Raw genomic sequence first — 23,820 nt, forward strand, 5'->3', positions numbered from 1 at the left:
GCACGCCCAAATAAAGTCCCGGAGCAGCACCTGCAGTTGTCTGAAAAAAGTTGGGGGTAACCCATGTTGAATGCATTACATCGCCCGAACCAGGTCAGTGTTAAAGCATGCCAGTTTCCCAAATCAGATTTCAGTCTATCCAGGAGAGGGACAAAATTAAGCGGGTACAATTGCGCTAAATCCGCTGCGATGTCAACGCCCAGGTAACATATAGATTTTTCAGCCCAGTAGAATGGAAAAGCGGAGCGGAGCCTCTTGGCCTCACCATCCGGGACCGATATATTCAATACAGCCGACTTGGCGCAATTGATTTTATAGTTTGATAGGCTGCCGTATCGCTGTAGAGACGCAAGTATATTGGGAAGCAAAATGTGTGGATTGGAGACGGAAAAAAATTAGATCGTCAGTGTACGCCACAATTTTGTGGTGTGCCGAGGGTTTGGATATGCCAGTAACATTCGGGTCATTCCGAACGTGACACATAAGTGGTTCCAGTGTCAGAATAAAAATTAGGGGAGACAGACGGCACCCCTGCCTCGTCCCATTAGTGATGGGGAAAGAGTCCGAGCACCACTCGTTCACCCGTACCGCTGCCGACGGCGTGGAGTAAAGCGACATTACCCAGCTCATCATGTTGGAGCCAAGACCTATATGTTCCAGGGTGGCCTACATAAAGTGCCAGGCCACCCTGTCAAAGGCCTTCTCCGCGTCCGTTGACAACATAAGCAAGGGCCTTCCCTGTACATGCGCCGCATGGATTAAATTGAGGACTCGGGCCGTATTGTCTCTAGCTTCCGACTTATTTTTATTTTTTTTGCTTGTTTCCCAAGGTGACCATCTTGGCGTTTGTCAAGAGGGTTGAAAGTGCCTGAAGAGATAGCCTACGGGCACATCACCCTGAAAGCACCCGATCTCGTTTGATCTTGGAGGCTAAGAAGAGTCGGGCCTTGTTAGTACCTGGATGGGAGACCGCCTGGGAATACCAGGTGTCGTAGACTTCTTTTAATGTTGTTGGCGTTGACCTGTTTTTTTTCCGCTTGTTTCCCAAAGTGACCATCTTGGTGTTTGTCAAGAGGGTTGAGAGTGCCTGAAGAGATTGCCTATGGCCACATCACTCTGAAAGCACCCAATCTCGTCTGATCTTGGAGGCTAAGAAGAGTCGGGCCTGGTTAGTACCTGGATGGGAGACCACCTGGGAATACCAGTTATTGTAGGCTTCTTTTTATGTTGTTGGCGTTGATTCGTTTTTTTTTTTGCTTGTTTCCCAAGGTGACCATCTTGGCATTTGTCAAGAAGGTTGAGAGTGCCCAAAGAGATCGCTTATAGCAGCATCACCCTGCATGAACCCTATCTCTTCTCTTCTCTGAGGCTAAGAAGGGTTGGGCCTAGTTAGTACCTGGATGGGAGATGGCGTTGGAATACCAGGTGCCGTATTCTTCTTTTTATGTTGTTGACATTGACCTGTTTTTTTTCGCTTGTATCTCAAGGTGACTATCTTGGCTTTTTTCAAGAGGGTTGACAATGCCCAAAGAGATTGCCTATGGGCACATAACCCTGAAAGCGCCCGATCTCCTCTGATCTCAGAAGCTAAACAGGGTTGGGCCTTGCTAGTACCTGGATTGGAGACCACCTGGGAATACTAGGTGCTGTAGGCTTCCTTTTATGTTGTTGGCCTTGACCTGGTTTTTTTTTCACTTGTTTCCCAAGGTGACCATCTTGGCGTTTGTCAAGAGGGTTGAAAGTGCCTGAAGAGATTGCCTACGGGCACATCACCCTGAAAGCACCCGATCTCGTTTGATGTTGGAGGCTAAGAAGAGTCGTGCCTTGTTAGTGCCTGGATGGGAGACCGCCTGGGAATACCAGGTGTCGTAGACTTCTTTTTATGTTGTTGGCGTTGACCTGTTTTTTTTTCGCTTGTTTCCCAAAGTGACCATCTTGGTGTTTGTCAAGAGGGTTGAGAGTGCCTGAAGAGATTGCCTATGGCCACATCACTCTGAAAGCACCCAATCTCATCTGATCTTGGAGGCTAAGAAGAGTCGGGCCTGGTTAGTACCTGGATGGGAGACCACCAGGGAATACCAGTTATTGTAGGCTTCTTTTTATGTTGTTGGCGTTGATTCGTTTTTTTTTTTTTGCTTGTTTCCCAAGGTGACCATCTTGGCATTTGTCAAGAGGGTTGAGAGTGCCCAAAGAGATCGCTTATAGCAGCATCACCCTGAAAGAGCCCTATCTCTTCTCTTCTCTGAGGCTAAGAAGGGTTGGGCCTAGTTAGTACCTGGATGGGAGATGGCGTTGGAATACTAGGTGCCGTATTCTTCTTTTTATGTTGTTGACATTGACCTGTTTTTTTTCACTTGTATCTCAAGGTGACTATCTTGGCATTTGTCAAGAGGGTTGAGAATGCCCAAAGAAATTGCCTATGGGCACATAACCCTGAAAGCACCCTATCTCCTCTGATCTCAGAAGCTAAACAGGGTTGGGCCTTGCTAGTACCTGGATTGGAGACCACCAGGGAATACTAGGTGCTGTAGGCTTCTTTTTATGTTGTTGGCCTTGACCTGTTTTTTTTTCACTTGTTTCCCAAGGTGACCATCTTGGCGTTTGTCAAGAGGGTTGAGAGTGCCCGAAGAGATCACCTATGGCCCCATCACCCTGAAAGCGCCCAATCTCGTCTGATCTCGGATGCTAAACAGTGTCAGGCCTGGTTAGTACCTGGATGGGAGACCGCCTGGGAATACCAGGTGCCATAGGCTTCTTTTTTTTATTTTTTTTTATTTAGTAGTATGCGACATACAATGCAAAGGCAACTTCACAGAATGTGTGATACAAATAGTTACAAACAAACGATCATATTGCATGGATATCAGAGCCAATGGTAAGAAGTCAGAGGAGAATAGCACGTGTACAGCTTTGCGGTCATATGAAGATGAGATTAAAGCTACATCTCGTTGGGATCCTCTACTACTTAAAATATTATTGATACTAGCCCTGCTACCCTCGAAGAGTTTAGATATCCATAGATAGGGGAAGAGTATTGTGTAGTAGTCAAATGGGGTCGGAACCTACCATTTTCTTTTCCCTTTTTTGAGTTAAGAAGGGAAATAGTAGAACTGAAAAGAGGGAGAAGGGGAAAGAGAAGATTGGGGAAGGAAATGGCAGAAAAGGAAAAGAAGGGGTAAGGGGGTGTCGTGGGTAGAGTGGATAGGATGGGGTCCCCTCCCAGGGAGAAAGAGACGCCCTCGGCTCACCAGATCATCAGCTGTCCAACGTTTGGAACAGCGATCTCCAATGATCACCATGAGCTTACTATGTCTCGCGGAGGTATTCTTCCGAAAAGCGAAACTGGGTCCAGTAGAACCATCTGTTCCCATGCTCCTCCGTTTTATCCCTCATTGTGGCAGTCAGGTCTTCCATTCGTTCAATATCATTTACCCTTGCGAACCACTGGGTCACCATTGGAGCAGATTGCTCTTTCCACTGACTTGGGATGCAGGCCCTAGCTGCATTGAGGAGATGTTTAAGTAAGGACTTATGATAACGCTTTCTCGACATAGGAGTTAGAGTGAGAAGAACTGCTGCGGGATCATTGGCTAAGGAAATCTCTGTGAACTTGTGGATGAGTCTCAGGACAGGCTACCAGAATGTTTGTAATTTAGGGCATTCCCAGAAAATGTGGAGAATGGTGCCAGCCTGTTGCCCACAGCGACAGCAGCGGTCAGATTGACCGGGGAATATTTTGGCCAACACCACCGGTGTACGATACCAGCGTGAGATCAGCTTATATGAGATCTCCTGATATTTACTGCAGAGTGACGACTTATGGGCGAAAAAGAGTATTCTGTCCTTCTGTGGTTTGGAGAATGTAGTTTGTAAGTCCCTTTTCCATTTAGCTAGGAAGGGTGGATCCGTGGAGGATTGTGCGTCTGTCAGGATTTGGTAGGACCTAGAGAGGGAACCACGAATTGGGCCATCATCCAGGCAAAGTTCCTTGAAGGGGTGGAATTGTCTAGAGAAGAACGAATGGTTAGGTAGTGATCCGAGGAAATGGATTAGCTGTCTAGCTCTCCAGCTATCCAATGCAACAGGTACTTGCTCTAGCAGTATGGTCCCCATGGGAATCAAGCCCGTGGGTCCAAGAAATAGGGCTGCTCTCAGAAGCCCTTTCGGGGCTTGCCTGGTAAAGGCCTGGTCAGACAGGCCCGGAGGGAATCTAGGATGTCCAATAATTGGGGTCATAGGAGAAGGGAAGTTAGTCAGGTGGGAAAGGTGAAAAAAACTATCCATCTCGGCGAGTGAGGGGCCAATTAACGGGTGAGTAGTCACACAGGGCTCCAATGGCCTCCCCGCCCAAGGCAGACCAGCCAGTGGAACCCGCGCCATCTCCTGCTCTAGCTTGACCCATAGCTTCAGTTCCCTATGCCGGTGTCTTATCACATATGGTCCCCCATCGGATAGTGTCCGCTGTGTACTGCGCATGCGCAGTACACAGCAACACAGATTCCGAAAATTGCCGAGCATGAACGGCGCCTGCGCACTGAGTCCAGGTTCTTTCCCCACTATCCAAGTGGACATAGAGTAAGAATATAAAAGAGCCGAGCGCAGCGAGGCCGAGCCCGAAGCGTGGCGAGCGAAGCTCGCCTGCGAGGGGCCCTCTAATATTCACAACCCTATGTCCGCTTGGATGGTGGGGCTACCACCTCCACTCACCGCGCAGGCGCCGTTCAGCTTCGGAGATTTTCCGAAGCTTCGTCTGCTCCGTACTGCGCATGCGCAGTACGGCGTGGACACTATATCATGGCCGGACAGTATATGGCAGAACACCGGCACCAGTCAACCCCCGGTGTCATGTGCATCGTTGTGTAATATAGAGCAGGGTTCGGGAAGCCAATACCTCCCCGCAATTTCGGTCGCAATAGCATTGCCCTACCAATACGCATATGTTTTCTGCGCCAGAGGAACTTGATAAAGATTGAGCGAACCGCATGAAAGAAAGTCTGGGGTATTTTGATAGGTAAGGCTTGTAGTAGATACAGAAGTCGTGGCATCGCGTTCATCTTCAACACATTACAGCGTCCGAACCATGACAGAGCTAGTGGGTCCCATCTTTTAAGGTCCGCTGTAAGCCCATAGGCTTCTTTTTATGTTGTTGGCTTTGATTTTGTTTTTCTTGCTTGTTTCTCAAGGTGACCATCTTGGCGTTTGTCAAGAGGGTTGGGCGTGCCTTGAAGAGAACGCTTACGGCCACATCAACCTGAAAGCACCCGATCTTGTCTGAATTCAGAGGCTAAGCAGCGTCAGGCCTGGTTAGTACCTGGATGGGAGACTGCCTGGGAAGACCAGGTGCCATAGAAGGATCTGGTCCGGTTAGTGTCTTGATTGGGAGATCGCCTGGGAATACTGGATGCCGTATGCCGCGTACACACGAGCAGACTGTATGGCGTACTTAGTCCGTCGAAACACATTTCAGCGGACAATCCGCTCGTGTGTGGGCTTCAGTGGACTTTTTTTTTTTTTTGTTTAATATATGTTTATTAAATGAAAAGAAAAGACAGGTATCAAAGAGATAATAACAGAAAGCTTGGCACATATATCATCAAGTGCAAAATAGGACAGGGATTGCAGAGGTTATGGTACACGGTCAATGACATAAAAGCTCTTCACAGCTCACAAACAAAAAAAAAAGATAACCGAGTATGTTCTAAGCCTACCAGCGTAACACAAAGAGCATCCAACTTCCCACAAGTGGGACTGCGGATGCTAGACTGCAAGGTCCCTAGTTGCAGCAGACAAACAATGTTGTACCAAGTAACTAATAAGAAAGCGTGGGGAGAAAGTGAGGGGCGGGGTTTTCCGGGTTGTCCATGTCCAGTTACGTTCCCCACGTAGGACTACCCGTATTGGGTAATAGCCCAGGATTGGGCGCGTTGCCGGGCGCCGGCTGCCTCCCTGTAATGGGGGGGCGGCGGGCGGCAGGCAAACAGTTTTAAACAGAAGTATGCTTCTTTTTATGTTGTTGGCGTTTACCTGTTTATTTTGCTTGTTTACCAAGGTGACCATCTTGGCATTTAACAAGAGGGTTGAGAGTGCCCAAAGAGATCACCTACGGCCCCATCACCCTGAAAGCGCCCAATCTCATCTGATCTCAGAGGCTAAACAGTGTCGGGCCTGGTTAGTACCTGGATGGGAGACCGCCTGGAAATACCAGGTGCCATAGGCTTCTTTTTATGTTGTTGGCTTTGAACTGTTTATTTCGCTTGTTTCTCAAGGCGACCATCTTGGCGTTTGTCAAGAGGGTTGGGCGTGTCTTGAAGAGAACGCTTACGGCCACATCACCCTGAAAGCACCCGATCTCGTCTGATTTCAGAGGCTTAGCAGCGTCAGGCCTGGTTAGTACCTGGATGGGAGACTGCCTGGGAAGACCAGGTGACATAGAAGGATCTGGCCTGGTTAGTGTCTTGATTGGGAGATCGCCTGGGAATACCGGATGCCGTAGGATTCTTTTTATGTTGTTGGCTTTGACCTGTTTTTTTTCCCTTGTTTCCCAAGGTGACCATCTTGGCATTTGTCAAGAGGGTTGAGAGTGCACAAAGAAATTGCCTACGGGCACAACACCCTGAAAGCGCCCAATCTCGTTTGGTCTCAGAGGCTAAGCAGGGTTGGACCTGGTTTGTACCTGGATGGGAGACCGCCTGGGTTTTCCAAATGCCGCAGGCTTCTTTTTATGTTGTTGGCGTTGACTTGTTTTTTTTGTCTGTTTCCCAAGATGACCATCTTGGCGTTTGTCAAGAGGGTTGAGCGTGCATTTGATCTCAGAGGCTAAGCAGGGTTGGGACCTGGTTAGTACCTGGATGGGAGACCGCCTGGGATTTCTCGATGCCATAGGCTTTAGTTTTAAGTTGTTGGCATTGACTTATTTTTTTTTTTAATTATTCTTTTATTAAGTAGAACAACATAAATATAACAGTCAACCATACAGCATGACCCAGGGTCACAATTACATTGTAACAAAAAATAGGCAGCCAAATAACTCTGGGTTCTCAGAGGGGAGTCCTACAGTTTCATGCAGAAAAGAGAGAAACCCCACCTCCGACATGTAGTACAGAAGTACTGAGTAACGGAGTAGTGCAGCTCCGTTCAGACAAATGTAATCATGGAGAACAACTGGGACCACAGCGAGCCAGCTTATCATGACCTACGTGAACCAGAGTAAAATATGAGCCGGTCATGTCCAGAACCCTGGGGTTCTTCTGGGTCCCGAAGGCTAGTAAGGAGACAAGGCATAGTCAAAAGGGAGGACGGGGGAAGAAGAGAGTGCAAAGACGGAGAGAGAGGAGGTGGGGGGATGGCGGCGGGAAAAAAAAGAAAAATAAAGACAAAAAGGGAGGGGGGAATGCCACCCAGGGCAGACATGGCCTACGTAGGTAAACATTAGATGTTCAGTCGTTTTCTGGGACAGAGGCACTGCTCACCTCCCAAACGTAGTCTCGAGTACCAGTAAAATACCTGCAGGGCCTCCATGTAACACTAAATGCCTCTTCAGTGTTGTGAAGGGTGGCGGTCAATTCTTCCATCCGGAGAATATGATTAACTTTGGAATACCACAGCACCTTGGATGGGGGCTGAGGCTGCCTCCACAGTGCGGGAATGCAGGCCCGGGCGGCATTCAGGAGTTGCATCGTGAGGGTTTTTTTGTATTTTCGAACAGGCTGTTCGGTCAAGTGTAGAAGGCACGCTGCTGGGAACCCAAAAGTTCCTCAAGGCCGGGCATGCCCAGAAAAGGCATCCCATGATCCCCGTATCTGAATTTCACCTCCAACAAACATCCGGGATCGATCTATCCATTTTATTCAGAAGGTATGGGACTCTATACCAGCGTGAGACTATCTTGTATCCTGATTCTTGATATTGGTTTGCGATAGAAGCTTTATGTACTAAGGTCAGGATCTTCCCTATCTGTTGTGGGGTAAATGTGATGCCTAAGTCCCTCTCCCATTTGTGGATAAATGGTGGGGGTCGACTCCTCCTCCTGACTACTCAATAGGTTGTACAGGAGGGAGAGGGTGTGTCGCACAGGTTCCCTTTTGTGACAGATGGATTCATAGGGTGTCAGGTCTCTAGGAGTGTAGGGGGCCCTTTGTATGGCCAGAAGAAAGTGACGAAGTTGATAAGCACTAAACAAGTCAAGCGGAGGGTCAGAAAGCTCGGCGACAGTTTGCGTGGTCGGGAGCCCTCCCGAGGGCGACACCTCTCCCAGTCGCTGTTTCCCCACCACTGTCAACTGTCGCAGTTTCTTGCTGGTAAATCCCGGTGGGAAGTCTGGATTACCTATAACCGGAGTCATTGGTGATGGCAGGGGAGCAATGTGTGTGCAGCCGAACAACCTCCGCACAACAGCCAACGTAGCTCCCACTACGGGGTGACCTCTGAGGTCTTTTGGTAGGGAGGACAGGAGCCACGGGGAGGTCAATAGGGGAATGGATCCATCCTCAATCTCCATCTCCACCCACTGCTTGTGTGGGCCATTACAATGCCAATCAACGACTCTGGCTAGCAGAGTCACTCTGTAGTATTGTCTGAGATCTGAGAGACCCAGACCCCCCTTGTCCTTTGGTCTGGCAAGCAATTGCAAACGGGCTCTGGGCGGTTTGCGCGCCCAAATAAAGTCCCGGAGCAGCACCTGCAGTTGTCTGAAAAAAATTGGGGGTAACCGGATCGGTAATGTCTGGAACATGTGTAAGATCCGCGGGAGGGCCGTCATTTTGAATGCATTACAGCGCCCGAACCAGGTCAGTGTTAAAGCATGCCAGTTTCCCAAATCAGATTTCAGTCTATCCAGGAAAGGGACAAAATTAAGCGGGTACAATTGCGCTAAATCCGCTGCGATGTCAACGCCCAGGTAACATATCGATTTTTCAGCCCAGTAGATGGAAAAGCGGAGCGGAGCCTATTGGCCTCACCATCCGGGACCGATATATTCAATACAGCTGACTTGGCGCAATTGATTTTATAGTTTGATAGGCTGCCGTATCGCTGGAGAGACGCAAGTATATTGGGAAGCAAAATGTGTGGATTGGAGACGGAAAAAATTAGATCGTCAGCCTACGCCGCAATTTTGTGGTGTGGTGTGCCGAGGGTTTGGATATGCCAGTAATATTCGGGTCATTCCGAACGTGAAACATAAGTGGTTCCAGTGTCAGAATAAAAATGAGGGGAGACAGAGGGCACCCCTGCCTCGTCCCATTAGTGATGGGGAAAGAGTCCGAGCACCACTCGTTCACCCGTACCGCTGCCGACGGCGTGGAGTAAAGCGGGTTGAGAGTGCCTGAAGAGATTGCCTATGGCCACATCACTCTGAAAGCACCCAATCTCGTCTGATCTTGGAGGCTAAGAAGAGTCGGGCCTGGTTAGTACCTGTAGGCTTCTTTTTATGTTGTTGGCGTTGATTCGTTTTTTTTTTTTTGCTTGTTTCCCAAGGTGACCATCTTGGCATTTGTCAAGAGGGTTGAGAGTGCCCAAAGAGATCGCTTACAGCAGCCGGGAGGGCTGCAGTTCCACGAGACTCTTCTGACCCATGGGGGTTCCGGGTACCGTGCCATGGTTCTGTGATGATGCTGCTGTGGTGGGGTGCTGGGGGGGGGGAGGGGAAATGTATACTATAATTGACAAGCTGTTTCTCTCCTCACCCCTGGTTCTCCCCCTTCACCCCCCCCCCCTCCCCTTTTTTTTTTTTTTTCCTCTCACCTTACCCTTCCCATATTGAGCCGCCTAGGTTTGCACGACAGGTGCCAGGTTCCTGTTTGGTTATGTGTTCTATCCTGGTCCCTCACTTTGGAGGCCACATCCAGCGATGAGTCGCGGACCACGATCGCAATAGGTTACAATTTATGTTGATGTTATTTGTTGAATGTTGATATTATGTATGATTGTTCCTCACTGTCTCTCATATTTTTTCTTTTTTGCTCCATGTGATATATGCTATACGTCCAATTTTCTATATAATTGCAGAGTCATCCTTTTCTTCTTCTTCTTTTTTGAGTGCGCCGGGTTGGGGGGGAGGCCTGGGGGCTCATCACCGGTCCCCCGTCTGCCCTCACCCCGCATAGGCCACTGTGTACTCCCGGTACTTCGGTGCTGTACACTACCGAAGGCTAGGCCTTCTTATTAGTTTACTCCCAGCCACCTCCAGAAATCCCGGAGTGGTGGAAACCCCCCCCCTTTTTTTTTTTTTTTTTTACTCCCCCCTGACCTTCCCCCTTCTCTTCCCCCTTCTCCTTTCTTTTCCTTCCCCCCTCTCTCCCTTTTCTTGCCCTCCCGTTCCCTCCTTGTCTGTCTCTAACATCACCTTCCTGCGGTTTCTTTTCTGTCCTCTCTTATCGCATTCTTGAGACATGGCGGTGGCCTCCGTCAAGGTGGTCTCCTTAAATGCTAAGGGTTTGAATACCCCGGAAAAGAGACGCATGCTCCTCCATGACCTCAAAAAAAGTGACGCGGACATAGCCTTTATTCAAGAGACCCACTTTAGATCAGATAAACTCCCCCTACTCCAAAACAGACACTACTCCAGGGTTTATCACTCCACTAACCCCCTCTCTAAGTCCAAGGGGGTATCTATTTTGGTCTCCAGTAAGCTACCTTGGCTGTGCCATACGGTTACGAGTGACCCGGCAGGGCGTTTCCTTTTTTTGGTAGGACAGATAGGGGAGTCGCAATTCACGCTGGCCACGCTTTATGCCCCTAACGACCGTCAAGACACCTTCCTCCGACACACCCTTTCTAAATTGATGGAAATCAAAACAGGCCAGTTAATTTTAGGAGGTGATCTCAATGTGCCTTTGTTTCCGGCGTCTGACACGTCCTCTGGGTTGTCCTCTGCACCATCAAGCTGTAGGAAACGGGTAACACAGACACTACATGACGCTCAACTAATAGACGTCTGGCGACTTCAGCACCCCGGAGAGAGGGATTATACTTTTTACTCCCCTCCCCATAAAGTTTATTCCAGGATAGATTTTTTCCTGATCCCCCACGATCAACTGCACTTAGTCAGTTCCACTGCCTTGGGTCAGATCACGTGGTCCGACCATGCTCCCATTTCTTTAGTTTACACCCTTAGCGCCCAACCTTCGCCTAGGTCCCTCTTTTGGCGGTTGAACGAAAGCCTTCTGCAGGTCCCTGAGATCCTCGCAGATGTCTCCAAAGAACTTGACCTTTTTTTCCGGGAAAACGCTACCCCAGGCGGCGACCCCGGGATTCTCTGGGAAGCGCATAAGGCGGTCATCCGGGGGGTTTTAATCAAACATGGAGCTATTCTGAAACGAAAGAGGAATGCTCACTTGGCCCATCTACTCTCTCGATTGGTCTCTGTGGAGTCCTCCCATAAGCGTACCCCCACTCAACCCTTGGAAATAGAATTGACATCGCTTCGTACACAAATAACGGAAGCCCTCCAATACAAGGCGAAAGCGGCGGTACAATTTTCGCGTAGACTGTCCTACGAAACGGGAGATAAATGCGGGAAGATGTTGGCCAAGTCGGTCAAAGCAATTAAATCAGCATCCTACATCCCCCAGGTGCTAGATGCGCAGGGCCAGCGGGCCTCCACCCCACAGCAGATTGCCACGGCCTTCGGCGAATTTTACTCAGGTCTTTATAATCTACCTAGTTCTAATTGCACACAAGTACACATAGACGGTTATATTGCAGATTCTCGACTCCCCTCGCTGTCCACGGAAGCCCGGGCCGTATTGGAAGCGCCGATCACCTTTGAGGAACTGCAAGCTGCTGTGGCCGCAATGAAGTTGGATAAGGCACCGGGCCCGGACGGTTTCACCGCACAATATTATAAGACCCTATTGCCAATTCTGGGACCCCACCTGGTGTCTTTCTTTAATGCTTTGGGCGCGGGGACGGGCTTCCCCGGGGACACATTGAGAGCCCACATATCGCTGATCCCTAAGGAGGGGAAAGATCCCCACCAATGCGGCAGTTACAGACCGATCTCCCTGTTAAATCTGGACTTGAAACTGTTTTCTAAAATTATTGCCTCTAGATTAGCACACCATCTACAATCCCTCGTACACCTGGACCAGGTGGGGTTCATACCCAACAGGGAGGCAAGAGACAACACTATCAAGGTCTTGAACTTGCTCCAGGTTGCTAACTCCCATAAAATCCCGTGCCTTTTGGTCAATACTGATGCCGAGAAGGCATTTGACAGGGTTAATTGGCAATACATGTTCTCTGTTCTCAGACATATAGGCCTAGGCGAGAGAATGATGAAGTGGATCACCAGTATTTACTCGATCCCCTCAGCTCAAGTTAAAGCCAATGGGGTCCTGTCGACTCCCTTTCCTATCAGGAATGGGACGAGACAGGGTTGCCCTCTATCCCCGCTACTTTTTGCTATTTCCCTGGAACCGTTTCTCTGTACCATCCGCAATAATCCGGACGTCTCGGGGCTTCAGATCGGCGACTCCCACTATAAAATCTCTGCATATGCGGATGACCTTTTATTCTCCCTAACGAACCCCCGTGTGTCTTTGCCGAATTTACTGCAGGAGTTTGAGAAATTTGGGAAACTCTCTCACCTAAAAATCAACTTTACTAAATCGGAGGCCATGGGGTTGGCAGTCCCCACCCGAACATTGTCGGATCTTCAGGCCAGTTTTAAGCTTAAATGGACTACCACGGCCCTCACGTACCTGGGCACGAAAATCCCTGCAGACATCTCCCGGGCGTTTGATCTTAACTTCCCACCCCTATTGACCTCTACCCGTTTGCTCCTTGGATCATGGAATGGGGGTCTCCATTCCTGGTTCGGAAGATGCAATCTTCTCAAAATGACCGTCTTACCCAAATTTATCTATCTCATCCAAGCGTTACCCATACATATTCCTCCCTCCTTCTTTAAACAGGTACAGGCTCTCTTTACCAAATTTGTGTGGGCTACTAAGAAACCCAGACTACGTTATTCCCAAATGACTCTTCCCAAACAGTGGGGAGGCTTGGCACTCCCCGACATTCGTCGCTACTATCTAGCCTCTCATCTCGGACGGATTCTTGACTGGCGCAGAAATAAGACCTCCAAGCTCTGGATTTGTTTAGAACAATCCCAAACCCGTATATCCCTGCCTGGAGCACTCTGGTGCTACAAGGACCTTCCGACTATGTTGAAGACACACCCCTTGATTGGGGTGACGTTGACGCAGAGTCATCGGGCTGTTGCCCACACGTGCCTCTTGTCACCTGTGTCTCTGCTACTCCCCGTTCTAGGTCACCCGAAGTTCGAACCGGGTCTCGACCGGACGAACTACACGTCTCTTAGAGACTCCGGTCATGATCATGCGGCCAAATTTATGGCCGATGGACACTGGCCCTCTATTACAGACCTTTCGGCAGCGGCAGGGACATATCGACTCCCCTTCTGGAAAGCACTACAGCTACACCATTTCCTTTCTTCGTTACCGCGACCGCGGGACTTTGGGCAACGGTTAACCCCCTTCGAGCTCTTATGCTCCGGTTCGGAACCATTGGCACACATTCTTTCGCAGACTTACGCCTTGCTATCCACACCTCGGGAACCGCTCCGCCTAACCTGTCTATCCAAATGGGAGCGGGACCTTCAATGCACTTTTTCGACAGCACAAGCGCAGCGCATTGTCACCTTGGCTCTTAAATCCTCGTCCTGCACCAAAATCCAGGAGACTAACTTTAAGGTCCTAAACCGTTGGTATTTAACCCCCTCTCGTCTGAGTAAATGCTTCCCTTCCTCCTCAGACCGGTGCTGGCGCTGCAATAAGGAGGAGGGTACCATACTCCATATCTTTTGGACCTGCTCCAGACTGAGGGAGTTTTGGGATGGGGTACGCTGCATCACTCAGCAATTTACGACATATGAGGTTCCAAATGAGGCGGCCTACTTTTTACTACACCAAATCACCCTGAAAGAGCCCAATCTCATCTGATCTCGGAGGCTAAGCAGCGATGGGCCTGGTTAGTACCTGGATGGGAGACAGCCAGGGAATACTAGGTGCCGTAGGCTTCTCATTATGTTGTCGGCTCCGTTCGGACAAATGTAATCATGGAGAACAACTGGGACCACAGCGAGCCAGCTTATCATGACCTATGTGAACCAGAGTAAAATATGAGCCGGTCGTGTCCAGAACCCTGGGGTTCTTCTGGGTCCCGAAGGCTAGTAAGGAGACAAGGCATAGTCAAAAGGGAGGACGGGGGGAGAAGAGAGTGCAAAGACGGAGAGAGAGGAGGGGGGGGGGGATGGCGGCGGGGAAAAAAGGAAAAATAAAGACAAAAAGGGAGGGGGGGAATGCCACCCAGGGCAGACGTGGCCTACGTAGGTAAACGTTAGATGTTCAGTCGTTTTCTGGGACAGGGGCACTGGTCACCTCCCGAATGTAGTCTCGAGTACCAGTAAAATACCTCCAGGGCCTCCATGTAACACTAAATGCCTCTTCAGTGTTGTGAAGGGTGGCGGTCAATTCTTCCATCCAGAGAATATGATTGACTTTGGAGTACTACAGCACCTTGGATGAGGGCTGAGGCTGCCTCCACAGTGTGGGAATGCAGGCCCGGGCGGCGTTCAGGAGTTGCATCGTGAGGGTTTTTTTGTATTTTTGAACAGGCTGTTCGGTCAAGTGTAGAAGACACGCTGCTGGGTTGTCTGTCACCTCCACCCAAAAGTTCCTCAAGGCCGGGCATGCCCAGAAAATGTGTCCCATGGTCCCCGTATCTGAATTGCACCTCCAACAAACATCCAGGATCGATCTATTCATTTTATTCAGAAGGTATGGGACTCTATACCAGCGTGAGACTATCTTGTATCCTGATTTTTGATATTGGTTTGCGATGGAAGCTTTATGTACTAAGGTCAGGATCTTCCCTATCTGTTGTGGGGTAAATGTGATGCCTAAGTCCCTCTCCCATTTGTGGATAAATGGTGGGGTCGACTCCTCCTCCTGACTACTCAATAGGTTGTACAGGAGGGAGAGGGTGTGTCACACAGGTTCCCTTTTGTGACAGATGGATTCATAGGGCGTCAGGTCTCAAGGAGTGTAGGGGGCCCTTTGTATGGCCAGAAGAAAGTGACGAAGTTGATAAGCACTAAACAAGTCCAGCGGAGGGTCAGAAAGCTCGGCGACAGTTTGCGTGGTCGGGAGCCCTCCCGAGGGCCACACCTCTCCCAGGCGCTGTTTCCCCACCACTGTCAACTGTCGCAGTTTCTTGTTGGTAAATCCCGGTGGGAAGTCTGGATTACCTATAACCGGAGTCATTGGTGAAGGCAGGGGAGCAATGTGTGTGCAGCGGAACAACCTCCGCACAACAGCCAACGTAGCTCCCACTACGGGGTGATCTCTGAGGTCTTTTGGTAGGGAGGACAGGAGCCACGGGGAGGTCAATATGGGAATGGATCCATCCTCAATCTCCATCTCCACCCACTGCTTGTGTGGGCCATTACAATGCCAATCAACGACTCTCGCTAGCAGAGTCGCTCTGTAGTATTGTCTCAGATCAGGGAGACCCAGACCCCCCTTGTCCTTTGGTCTGGCAAGCAATTGCAAACGAGCTCTGGGCGGTTTGCGCGCCCAAATAAAGTCCCGGAGCAGCACCTGCAGTTGTCTGAAAACAATTGGGGGTAACCGGATCGGTAATGTCTGGAACAAGTATAAGATCCGCGGGAGGGCCATCATTTTGAATGCATTACAGCTCCCGAACCAGGTCAGTGTTAAAGCATGCCAGTTTCCCAAATCAGATTTCAGTCTATTCAGGAGAGGGACAAAATTAAGCGGGTACAATTGCGCCAAATCCGCTGCGATGTCAACGCCCAGGTAACGTATAGATTTTTCAGCTCAGTAGAATGGAATAGCGGAGCGTAGCCTCTTGGCCTCACCATCCGGGACCGATATATTCAATACAGCCGACTTGGCGCAATTGATTTTATAGTTTGATAGGCTGCCGTATCGCTGGAGAGCCGCCAGTATATTGGGAAGCGAAATGTGTGGATTGGAGACGAAAAAAATTAGATCGTCAGCGTACGCCGCAATTTTGTGGTGTGCAGAGGGTTTGGATATGCCAGTAATATTCGGGTCATTCTGAACGTGACACATAAGTGGTTCCAGTGTCAGAATAAAAATTAGGGGAGACAGAGGGCACCCCTGCCTCGTCCCATTAGTGATGGGGAAAGAGTCCGAGCACCACTCGTTCACCCGTACCGCTGCCGACGGCGTGGAGTAAAGCGACATTACCCAGCTCATCATGTTGGGGCCAAGACCTATATGTTCCAGGGTGGCCTGCATAAAGTGCCAGGCCACCCTGTCAAAGGCCTTCTCCGCGTCTGTTGACAACATAAGCAAGGGCCTTCCCTGTACATGCGCCGCATGGATTAAATTGAGGACTCGGGCCGTATTGTCTCTAGCTTCTGACTTATTTTTCATTTTTTTGCTTGTTTCCCAAGGTGACCATCTTGGCGTTTGTCAAGAGTGCCCAAAGAGATCGCTTACAGCAGCATCACCCTGAAAGAGCCCTATCTCTTCTCTTCTCTGAGGCTAAGAAGGGTTGGGCCTAGTTAGTACCTGGATGGGAGATGGCATTGGAATACCAGGTGCCGTATTCTTCTTTTTATGTTGACATTGTCCTGTATTTTTTTCGCTTGTATCTCAAGGTGACTATCTTGGCATTTGTCAAGAGGGTTGAGAGTGCCCAAAGAAATTGCCCATGGGCACATAACCCTGAAAGCGCCCGATCTCCTCTGATCTCAGAGGCTAAACAGGGTTGGGCCTTGCTAGTACCTGGATTGGAGACCACCTGGGAATACTAGGTGCTGTAGGCTTCTTTTTATGTTGTTGGCCTTCACCTGTTTTTTTTTCAATTTTTTCCCAAGGTGACCATCTTGGCGTTTGTCAGGAGGGTTGAGAGTGCCGGAAGAGATCACCTACGGCCCCATCAACCTGAAAGCGCCCAATCTCAGAGGCTAAACAGTGTTGGGCCTGGTTAGTACCTGGATGGGAGACCGCCTGGGAATTCCAGGTGCCATAGGCTTCTTTTTATGTTGTACTAACCAGCGATGGGCCTGGTTAGTACCTGGAGGGGAGACTGCCTGGGAAGACCAGGTGCCATAGCAGGATCTGGCCTGGTTAGTGTCTTCATTGGGAGATCACCTGGGAATACCGGATGCCGTAGGATTCTTTTTTTTTTTGAAAACTGACATTTTATTGAAATTTCAAGTGAGACAAAGAAATCAAAGAAGGAACAATAAGGCACAGGCAATAAAAGTAAGCGGTCACAGACCACAGTAAGCAAAGGCAAAGAATACAGCATTGCATCCACTCAAGCATTACAGTACAATGACACTCAGTTACCGGGAGAGTCAGATTCCTGCAGCCTGCTACCGATCAATTTAACAAACCTTTCTGTGACCAAAAAAATAGGAAGGGAGCTTAAGGAGAAAGAAGGAAAATAGGAAAGGTGAACAAGAACACGAAGAATCGTGCGAACAGCCCTAGAATGGGAGAGAAAAGGTGTAGAGTAGATAAAGAAGAAGAAAGAAAAGAAAAGGGAAGTAAAAGAAAGAAAAGTAAAGTAAAGGACGCCCCTCTGACCCACCGACCCCGCGCCCCCTCCCCCTCCACACTCAGAAGGCGGATGCCTCCATCCTATCCCAAAGATCCCATACCTTGTTATGTTTGTCAAGCGTGTTATTTAGGGAAGCTGTAAGATATTCCATACGCCTGACGTCTCTAATTCTAGTGTGTAACTCAACTAGTGAAGGAATCTCCTGTTTCTTCCATTTTAGGGCAATTAGGCAGCGCCCAGCCGTCAGCACATGAGCTAACAGGAATTGGGAGAATCGGGAAAATGTGGCAGGAGGGAGGCCCAGGAGAAACAGCTTGGGGTCTAACGGTATTTGTGCTTCAAAAATGGTATATAATAAGGCCCTAACCATTTCCCAATAGGGGACAACTCGTGGACAAGTCCAGTAAATATGGAACAGTGTCCCAACTGCACTACGGCAGCGCCAACAGCGGGAGTCCGCGGAGGGGTAAATAGAATGGAGCAGGGACGGAGTTTGATACCAATGCAGCATAACCTTGTATTGATTTTCCTTATATAAAGTGCAAACGGAGCTTTTAGCTGCACGTGACCAGACCCGCTGCCAGGTCTCCAAGGGCACGGCCTCCCCCAAGTCCCTGTCCCATTTATCCATATACGCGTGCCGCGGACCCGTCAAAGAGGAATCCGCTATTAGAATTTGGTATGTACGTGAGATCATGCCCTTCGGAGACGAGCCCTCCAGGCATACCTTTTCAAACTCAGTTAAAGGGGAGAATTGTAGGGTCGGTGTAAAAGATTGTGCGAAATGGCGGATCTGCAGATAGCTATAGAATGCTTGTTTAGGTAAATCATATAAATCCTTTAATTCCTGGAATGATCTAAGTAACTTAGTCCTAGTGTCCACCAGCTGACCAAAACGAAAGAGACCCCTGCTAAACCAGGGTTGGGACATTCAAGATGTCAGACTATCCGGAACAGTGGGAGTAAACAAGAAAGAGGTGGCCAGGGAGGTTGGGGAGGACAGCGGATACACTTTTTTGGAGCGGAGCCATAAAGTGCGAACCAGCGCTATTGGTCCCAATAATTGATATTTACTAAGGCTAATTTCCGTGCTCCACAACATGGAGTTAAGATTCGTAGGGGCCAACCACAGCTTCTCGATTTGGGACCAGCGGTTATAGGCGTGTAGCGTACTCCACGAAGCTATCGGTCTAAGTTGGGCCGCTAAATAATATTTGGTTACATTGGGGAAGGCTAGACCCCCCTGATAGCGTGGGGCAAATAGTACAGACCGTGCTAACCGGTGCCTTCCATAGTTCCAAAAAAACCGTAGAAGGTCACCCTGGAGCGACCTAAGGTGCGCCAGAGGGATAGGGATGGGTAGAGTCTCGTAGAGGTAGAGAAGTCTAGGGAGGATGGTCATCTTAATGGTCGCTAACCTGCCAAAGAGGGACAGTTTTAGTAATTTCCATTTGGCCAGGGACGCCCTAATGTCCTTAAAAAGTTGGGGGAAATTAGCTTCATATAGAGTCCCATAGGACGGAGTAAGATGTACCCCCAGATATTTTAGAGAGGATGTCTTCCAAGCGTAGTGAAAGGAGTGAGACAGAGTGGACAAAGTCCTCGGGGTCATATTAAGGGGTAGGGCTTCCGTCTTTGAATTATTGATTTTGTAGCCCGAGAGAAGGCTGTAAGCGTTCAATTCTTTATGGAGATTCGGCAGGGAAATATGTGGCTGAGTCAAGGATAGGAGGACATCATCCGCAAACAGGGACACTTTAAAGTCCCTTGTCTGGACCGGGATGCCATGAATGTTCGGATTTAGCCTTATACGGGCAGCAAGGGGTTCGATGCACAGGGCATACAAGAGAGGGGATAGAGGGCATCCCTGCCGAGTTCCATTAGTGATAGGTAGCGCGGGAGAGAGGGCAAACTGGGTCCTAACCAGGGTCAGTGGGGACGAGTAGAGGTGAGAGATAGCCTGTAGGAAAGGGCCAACCACCCCCGCCCTCCGGAGCGCGGCGAACAGGAAGGGCCAGCCTAGCCTATCGAACGCCTTTTCAGCATCCAAACTAAGGAGTAATGCTTCCGTATTGTTCCTGTTCGCCACCTCCACGAGGTCAATCACTCTCCTGGTATTATCCCCTGCCTGACGACCGGGGATGAACCCCACTTGGTCCTTATGTATCAATGAGGGCATAAAAGCATTCAGTCTGTTGGCCAATAACTTAGTAAAAAATTTTAAATCCGAATTTAGGAGAGCTATTGGCCTATAATTAGAGCATAGAGTGTGGTCTTTCCCAGGTTTGGGAAACATGGTCAGGAAGGACGTTTGCATATCCCTCGGGATGGTTGTCGTGCACATGAAAGCATTAAATAGTGAAGTAAGTCGGGGAAGCAGGATCGGCAGAAAAGATTTATTGTAAAGGTAAGGCAGGCCATCAGGCCCAGGAGCCTTGTTGTTAGGGAGGGCTTTAATTATGTCCTCTACTTCCTCATCTACAACTGGAGAGTTAAGGCTAGTTAGAGCCGTGGGGGAGAGCCTTGGGAGGTCACAGTCCGACAGATATTTGTCAATTGCTTGGGCCAAAGCGGGTGTCGGAGGGTTATGGGGAACGCTCAGGTCATTGTAAAGGGCGGAATAATAATCATGGAAAAGTTGGGTGATTTTGGAAGGGTGTGATTGTAAAGTGCCAGTCGCATCTTTGATGGAGACGGGTGAGGTGACCGCAGTCCTCTCATGAAGTTGCCTTGCTAAAAGTGTATGGGATTTGTTTGCTTTATCATAGAAAGTTTGTCTCAGACGAAGAAGAGCCTTCTCCGTCTTCCCAACCTCTAGGTCCCGTAAGCTCGCCCTGGTGCTCACTAAAGCCCTAAGCGTGTGAACCGTAGGGGATCGCAGGAGGCTTGCCTCCAGATCATGTAACCTGCTGAGCAGAAGCTGTCTCGCCTTGTTCGCATTCCGCTTCATGGCCGTAGATAGAGCAATACACTGACCTCTAAACACTGCCTTGTGGCCCTCCCACACCGAGGTCAGAGACACCTCAGGAGAGGTATTTTCGGCAAAGTAGAGCCTCAGAGTACTCTCCAATTCAGACCTGGAAGGATCATGTTTAAGTAAAAATTCATTAAGCCGCCAGTGGCAAGCACGTGAGGAGCCTGGGGCAAGGGCCAGTGATAGAGTGATTGGCGCATGATCAGACCACGAAATCGCCTGAATGTCTGAACTCGTGCATGTGCGGAGTGTGGGAGCGTTTACAAAGAAATGATCAATGCGGGAGTGGGACTTGTGAGGGTGAGAATAAAACGTGAACTGTTTAGCGGAAGGGTACATCGTGCGCCATGCGTCAAACAGGGCATACTTTCTGATCAGCTGGCAGAACGAGGTGGATTTCCTATCATCCATAACACCGGCCCTCCCCGTGGTAACTGAAAGCCTATCTAGAGTCGGGGAGAAGGCCACGTTGAAGTCCCCTCCAACTACCAAAAATTGGTGGGGCGAGGAGTACAACCGTTTAAACACTTTGGAGAGGAAGGGAACCTGGTTGGTGTTGGGCGCATAAATATTGCATAAAGTTAGGTTGGACCCCTTCCACGCGCCCCGCAAAATAAGATAGTGACCCAGTGGATCTACATATTGTGAATGTAATTGGAAGGGGGAGCCTTGTTTAAAAAGGATCTCTACGCCAGCCCGTTTGCGTGTGTTGGAGGCAAGGTACGTCTGTGGGAAGTGTCTGTGGGCAAACGACAAGGTGCCTGACTTCAGGAGGTGAGTCTCCTGGACGAAGATAATGTCTGCCTTTGAGCGCTTGAACTCACGAAGGGCCAGACTACGCTTAATATTGGAGTTCAGGCCCTTTACGTTTAACGACAGAATCTCAATAATGCGGCCTAACTAATAAAGTGGCCTAACTAGCAAAATCGCCAGATAGGAGGCCAGTCGGGAAACTCCGAGGGGGGTGAAATAGATGACCAAGGGAGAGATACGCAACTCCCTGGCCTGCCTACAGATAAAGCTAAAAAAAACAAAAAAGAGGATAGGGGCCGGCACCTGGCCCAAGCAGCATGTGATGGGCTGCACCTCACGTACCACCCTTAGTTAAGCCTTTAACCTCAGTCCCACACAGCCAAACTATCAAACAGTAGAACCAGGGAACAATTCAACAGGATGGTAGTCCCCCCGGGGGAGAACTAGGAAAGTTGGGGGAAAGCTAGAGGGGCCCAGGACCTCACAACAGAACTTAAAGGACCCCCAACAGAACAACTCCAAGTAAAGTAACTCCCACCCGCGGGGTAATGGGCTTGGTAAGAGCATCCCACATTAAAAAAAAAACACAAAAAACAAATGATAACCAGAAACGCTGACAGCCCCCCCCAGGACAGCACCCCCCTTGAGGGGGGACCGCCCCAGGAGGGGAGGGCTCACAGCGTCAAATCCCAACATAAACCCGCTAAAGGCCCAGCGTTAAGAAGGCACAGAACAGTCCAGAGTGTAAGTTCCAAGATGCAACGGTGACCATGATAAGGGCCTAAGCCCGTCGTCCCCAGGATGGCGGCGGGGGGTTCCAGCCGGGCCGGGACCCATGCGTTTTCGACCCACCACCTGGGTCCAAGGAACCGGACGTGACGGCGGGACCGGGAGAGTGGGTGGGACGGAAATGTCCAGATCTCTGCAGAAAGACTGGAGTTCTTCCGGGAATTGGAGCGTTGTGAATCTCCCATCTTTCTTGGCCGTGAGACTAAAAGGAAAGCCCCAATGATAGCGGAAGTCATTTTCACGTAAAAGTGACAAAAGAGGTTGTAGGGAACGCCGTTGCTGAAGAGTTAGCCACGACAGGTCCGGGAAGAGTTGAATGGAGGCTCCATCAAAGTCAATAGCGTGCATGTTGCGGGCCTTTCTCATAATCTCTTCTTTAAGAGAGTAATTATGAACTCTGCATATCACATCGCGTGGTTTAGAACCCGGCCCCCGCGGCCGGAGGGCTCTATGGGCCTGATCCAGCTTGATCTTTTGGCGTTCAGGGCAGCCCAGGATACTGTTAAAGATGGCCTGAAGCGTGATGGATAAGTCCTCGTCCTGAGTCGCTTCCGGAAGGCCGCGGACTCTAATGTTATTCCGTCTGCCTCTATTATCTAAATCCTCAAGATGGCGCTGGAAGTCGCGGAGGGTACTCGCCTGCAAAGCCAGCTGGGAGTGGATGTGGGAGATCTCGAGTTTAGTGCCCTCATGCTCATCTTCCAAGGAGGACACCTTGGTAGAAAGATGGTGTAAGTCCGTACGCAGCATATTCATCTCAGACCTGTAAGTTTCACGGACCTCTTGAATAAGCATACGAAAGTCCTGCTTCGTGGGCATACAACGAACGTAATCTCTCCAAGAGGTGCACGGTTCAGGATCGGAGTCATCTTACTTAGGACCTCCAGCATCTCCCGTCAGGTCCACACGAGCTGCCCGAGCCGCGCCAACCCCCGGGATCAATGGGCTAGGGGGAGGGCGGCGGGACATCTGAGCCGAAAGACCACGGGTCCCACCCGGCGAGGGGAGAGGGTCGGGGTAGTCCACAGGTCGCGGTGCCCTGGAGTGGGCATGAGGCTGAGACCGCGGTCCCTGGAGAGGCGCTGGGGGAGCGGATGTTGTCTTGGTCCCCTGGGACCGATGAGGAAGGGGGCACGGATCCCATGTTGGAGTGGGGGAATCCCATGGGGAGGTATACTGGGATGAGTGATCCTGCTGTCCCTGTGTAGGTGACACAGGGGCTATCAGGCAGGGAGGGAACGACTGGGACAGGCTGTCAGGAGGATGGACTCCATGTAATGTCCCCTCTCCCTCACGAGTGAGAGGGGGATAGTCAGTGGCATACCCAGCGTTCTCACCTCCTTCCGTAGTACAGCTGTCAGCATTCCAGGCACCAGGTACTGCAGAAGAGCTTGTAGAAAGCACTGTCTGTGCCATGTTGGGCAGGGGCTGCTGCACCTGCTGTCCGTCCCCTCTGTAGCTGCCTGAGGAAGATGTATGTGCAGCCCGGGAGTGTAAGGTACCAGCAACGCCTCTCGCGGATGTCAGGAGCCCCTCCGGTTCGAACCCCAGATTGCCAGGTCCCTCCGATGTGCGGGACGCAGGGGAGTCCTCCGCAGGCGCGGCCGCCGGCGCCATCTTGGCCTCGTGGTGTCCCGCTGCCTCCGGGCTAAAATACTCTGTTATAAGCGGCGGAGGAGCCGAGGAGGACCGTGTGCTCAGTCCCTGAGAGCTGGGCT

At 50.1% G+C, this 23,820-nt stretch overlaps 8 pseudogenes; all 8 read left to right on the top strand.

Moving 5' to 3' along the window:
- The first annotated feature begins 879 nt into the window (after nucleotides 1–879).
- On the top strand, nucleotides 880–998 carry LOC143931115 (5S ribosomal RNA; annotated as a pseudogene).
- Nucleotides 999–1,098: 100 nt separating this feature from the next.
- LOC143931788 (5S ribosomal RNA) lies at nucleotides 1,099–1,217 on the top strand (annotated as a pseudogene).
- A 319-nt stretch (nucleotides 1,218–1,536) lies between these two features.
- LOC143931267 (5S ribosomal RNA) lies at nucleotides 1,537–1,655 on the top strand (annotated as a pseudogene).
- Nucleotides 1,656–1,975: 320 nt separating this feature from the next.
- Nucleotides 1,976–2,094, top strand: LOC143932205 (5S ribosomal RNA; annotated as a pseudogene).
- Nucleotides 2,095–2,415: 321 nt separating this feature from the next.
- LOC143932137 (5S ribosomal RNA) lies at nucleotides 2,416–2,534 on the top strand (annotated as a pseudogene).
- Nucleotides 2,535–2,634: 100 nt separating this feature from the next.
- On the top strand, nucleotides 2,635–2,753 carry LOC143932469 (5S ribosomal RNA; annotated as a pseudogene).
- A 3,345-nt stretch (nucleotides 2,754–6,098) lies between these two features.
- On the top strand, nucleotides 6,099–6,217 carry LOC143931340 (5S ribosomal RNA; annotated as a pseudogene).
- Nucleotides 6,218–16,724: 10,507 nt separating this feature from the next.
- On the top strand, nucleotides 16,725–16,843 carry LOC143932147 (5S ribosomal RNA; annotated as a pseudogene).
- The last annotated feature ends 6,977 nt before the right edge of the window (nucleotides 16,844–23,820 follow it).

This window comes from Lithobates pipiens, unplaced genomic scaffold (genome assembly GCF_037356315.1).
Source record: "Lithobates pipiens isolate NorthernLeopardFrog02 unplaced genomic scaffold, aLitPip1_a1.2 Scaffold_25, whole genome shotgun sequence".
Lineage (NCBI taxonomy): Eukaryota > Metazoa > Chordata > Amphibia > Anura > Ranidae > Lithobates > Lithobates pipiens.